The sequence below is a fragment of the Cicer arietinum genome, chromosome 6 (genome assembly GCF_000331145.2).
Source record: "Cicer arietinum cultivar CDC Frontier isolate Library 1 chromosome 6, Cicar.CDCFrontier_v2.0, whole genome shotgun sequence".
In the NCBI taxonomy this organism is placed as follows: Eukaryota; Viridiplantae; Streptophyta; class Magnoliopsida; order Fabales; family Fabaceae; genus Cicer; species Cicer arietinum.
In genome coordinates, this window is record NC_021165.2 from 55,499,687 (window position 1) to 55,504,352 (window position 4,666).

The window sequence follows — 4,666 nt, forward strand, 5'->3', positions numbered from 1 at the left end:
AATGATTTTGCGGCAGTTAAAAATGGAGTCTGCAGCAGTTGTAACCGCCACAGTTTGATGTTTGCGACAATTTCTCAACCATCAAAGACTCGTGCATCGTGAGACTGTTTTGCGACGGTTAAAAAAATCGCCGTTCCAACTGCCGCAAATGTTGGCGACAGTTCTAAAACGCCTCCAACAGGGAGTTATTTTGCACCTATATTTTGGTCCAGGAAGTCATTGTGACAGTTACAAACCGTCACAAACTTAATTTTTTATTTTTTTTCATTAATTTAATTAAAATAAAAAAATATTCATAAATCTCATTCATATAACTAATTAAATACACAAATATAAAATTATAAATAAACCACATTCATATAATATATTCAAAAGTAACAACCATACATTAAATTTAATTAAAACAATGAATAAATTAGTTTAAATATTCAAAAACCAAAATATTAATAAATGACTGAACATGCAAAACGACAACATCAAACTTAGTTCATAAATCATCTAGATAGTCCCTAATGATGTTCCACTATTAGATCGACAACTAGAATCAGAATAACGTCTTCTATCTTATGATAATTGGGAGTATATATTCCCTGAAAAAACATATAAGTATATATATTAAATTCAACATCACTCTTTCATACATAAAAAGAGTACTCAAATTCAACAAAGGCATTGACATTAAAATCACCTTTTCAACAAATAGTCTTGCAAACACGACACCAATAAACAAATGATGCATGCATGTTCAGATAATGGTTTATCAATATTTTTTATGCAAATGATTAAAGTAAATACAAATTGGAAATGATAAAAAAAAACGCAAAGAAGCAAAAAAAAAAATATATCCAATTTCTTCCAAATTTACACCCCTCATTCCAAAACGCCCAATATAGTCAATATAGTCAACATCCTACCATTATGCCCTTCCCTTTCTATGACTTTCATTCTCATCCACGTTGAAAAATACTTACAAAAACAATATCTCAAATCTTAGAAAGACTAAATAACCAAATCTCAAGACACAAAGAAGTCTTCAAATTAAAACAACAACAATTATCACCAGCTCAAAAAAATCAAGTAATCAAACTCAAAATATTCAAGCATTAAAATTGATACAAACACATCATTAGATTTGTCATAAGTATATATATTAGTTATTGGTATATGCTATATCACTCAAGAGCTAGAAGAAAAAAAACATTAATTTACATGTAGAGTGATATGGTCTAGTGATTCTTGAAGCAATGAAAACAAACTGCATCTAGCCTAAAAATTTGAATTACATCAACAATCTTACAACAACAATAACATCAAATGTCTAAGAAAATAGCATGTAAACTATAATATAAGAAAAAGAAAGAGTGATTATAATAATTACCTAGTGGTGACAGTAAGATAGAGAGACGGATAGGAGAAAACTGAGAGAAAGTCCTATAGAAATATAAAAGTAGAGACAAAGAATTATAAGAAATGTGAGTAGCTAAATTCAAAAGAATGTTTACCATCTTTTTCCATCTGCACGTGAATTATTATCATTTTAGAGGAAAAGTTTTGGAAATACAATAAGAAAACGATATGGTATTATAACCTCACATCTTTTAAAAGAGTGTATATGCATTCTAAATAGCATGTTTATCCTGAAAAGCCCATGTTTAACTACAACACATTTTTAAATTGGCCAAGTTAATCAATATTTGAGGTAAAGTGAACAAAAGCTACCACACTTATGGAGATTAAAACACCTTTGTGTCAACCATGTATTTAGCAGAGATAGATACAACTAGTGAAGAATCTAAACATTCAGATAATAATACACCAAAAGCCACATCGCCAACAAAGTTCTTATAACAGTTTGTAATCAACATATCAATTTTATAAGTTAAACATTGGCATGTGTTGAAATTGTGGGATTTTAGAGAAAAGGAGGAGAGAAAATAATAAGGGTTTGAATATTATTGATAATAGTTTAATGTTGACTTGATTACAAAAGACTCAATACTAATCTCTATTTATAAAGAAACATAGACTCAATCCTAAATAAGGAATAAATCATAATAATAATGAGAGATATTCTAAGATATCTCTATGATTATAAATTGATCCTATGGAATAATTCAAGATACTCTAATATAATATAATAGATATTATAAGATATTTTTTAATATTCTAACAGCATGTATTGTATCTTTTCCCATCCTCTCTCGCTAATGCTATTGATGCCTCTTTGATATGTCAAACATTTTGACAACTTGTAAGATATTCAGACATTAAAGGTAGAAGAGTTGTTGGTGAGTAACTCGTCACTGGTTAATGACAAGTTTTGATTTTTGTTTATAGATATATTGGATTCTTAAAGTATAGACCCTAACTATGTTAACCTTGTGATAGGTATCATGCAAGCATATTTTATTGAGCCAACTCATGATAAACAAGATGTTGAGAAAACTTCTCTGTTTCAAAAGCTATAAGCCAAATTGAAGTCAATGACATGGAATACTGGTGTAGTCTTTGTGCTTGCATGCTTTATTTATGCTTGTCCCACTCCCACACCCATGTTGAAAAAGAAGAGAAAGAGTTGTGTTTCATCAATGAAGGACCTAAGTTGCAAGCGTGAAATTATAATATATGGTATCTGAAATAATTAACAACAATATTTGAGGTAGAGTGAACAAATAGGAAAATAGCAATTTAAATAAGACACTGTTGAATCTAAACTAGAGAAATTGGAATGTGGCAAAGAATGTTGGCATACAAAATCACCATAGTGAGTAATATGAAACAAAGAGAACATTAATATTGAAGACTCTTCATCATATGCATATTTTTCATTGTTTTTAGTCTTATTTATCTTTATTCATTATTTAATTTAATGAAATGTTTATGTTCTTATTTCCTTGATAAAGTAAATGTTTTTCGTAGTTTTGCGTTGTTTATTTGTTTTAGTGCAGTGCTGAATTTTGGTGAGAAATCAACATGATCTATGTGGAGTATTTCGGCTATATCTATAATTCTAGATGTCCAATTGTAGTCAAACTAAGTGAAAATGAAGCTAAGATCCATAGCTACAACTTTCATGAAGACACCAGAGCTAAATTCGGACTCAAAAAAGTAGAAAAATGCAATAAACTCCATAAAGAAGATGGTGTGCGCTTGAATTGCGCCTGAGGCGCATTTTCACAATATTTTCGCATTTTGAATCTGTCCAGAAGCGCTTGAGGTGCGCGACATGCAGCATAACACATTAAAACACGTTTTTCTCACTTTTTAGGTATCTTTTTTACTATTGGGAATTGGGGAGACTTGTGCCCTAGTAGAGAAACTCAAAGACGGTCGTTTCTAACATCATTAGAGCTGTTTTATCAAAAATCATTCATGAATCGTTCTTGTAATTCTTCTCTAATCTCTGTCTTTTCCATCTCTGTCATGAGTAACTAAACCCTATTTTTTAGGGATGAGTGTAACAAGATGAAATCTTTATTTTTCTGATTTGATTTCTAGTTATAGAAATGAATTTATTGAATTATTTTTTTATCTCTATTCTTAATGCTTTTTATTGCTTGATCAATATTAAATTATTCTACAATTCGTATTTTGAAACGGAAGTGGACTTTATGAATGCTTGAGATGAGAAATTCATGAATTTGTAGTTTAGGGATAGATGCAGGTCATAAAACCAATTAAATTAGTTGCAAAGACAATAGTTTAACAAGAGAATTCCTATACGGTAAGGCTTAATTCTATTCTTAAATCCACTAAGGAATTAGGGGTTACTTTGGAATTAAAGGTTTTGTCACTAAGACATTAGGAAAAGAATAATAAAGAGAATTCGGTAATAAATTCAATAAAGAAATTCAGTAACTAGGATCAAATTAGACACCAACGTTGGATTCAAAGTGAAACTCATCCCTGACATTTTTCTTATTATAAAGGATCAATTTTATTACCGTTGTTAGTTTTAAATATTATTTCAATCAAATCAGAAACTTTTTGTTCAATTTTCGTAATTAAATACAATTCAATAGTAAAACACCATCCTTGAGTTCGACACTCGGTACCACCGTTTTAATTATTACTTGCAACGATTCAATACACTTGTTGAAACGCTATCATGTTTTTGACGCCATTGCCGGGGATTCTCATCTAACTATTGAGTTATAATTTAGCTACTTAATTGAAATTTTTTGCTATGCAATAAAATTTTTGTTTTTATTTTATTTTTAATTTTGAAAAGAAAAACTATTTTTCTTTTATTTTATATTTTTATTTGTTGAACTTGCTAATATCGTGTGCTAGTGGTTTGTCCCTTCTTTGTTTGAGATAACTATTCGTCGTAGAGCATGGAAGATTGTAATGATGATATTCTACTAGAATTATATGAAGAGTGTGACACTTGTCTTATATCTGCTATATTACGCATAATTGAGGGACATATCTTGATAGATACATTTTTAAAATATCACCCTCAGATGCGCCCTCTTAGGTGTGACTTTTGCGGAGAAGGACATAGGAATGGAACTTGTTTTGATGATTTTGTCACACTAATAGAATATGAAGATTTATTGGTCAAAGAAGAAGACGACGACGAGTATTATATGAAAAAGATCAATTGAGAACGAATTCTACCTCCTAAAATTCTATCCAAAGAATCAGATGACAAAGACTTTCA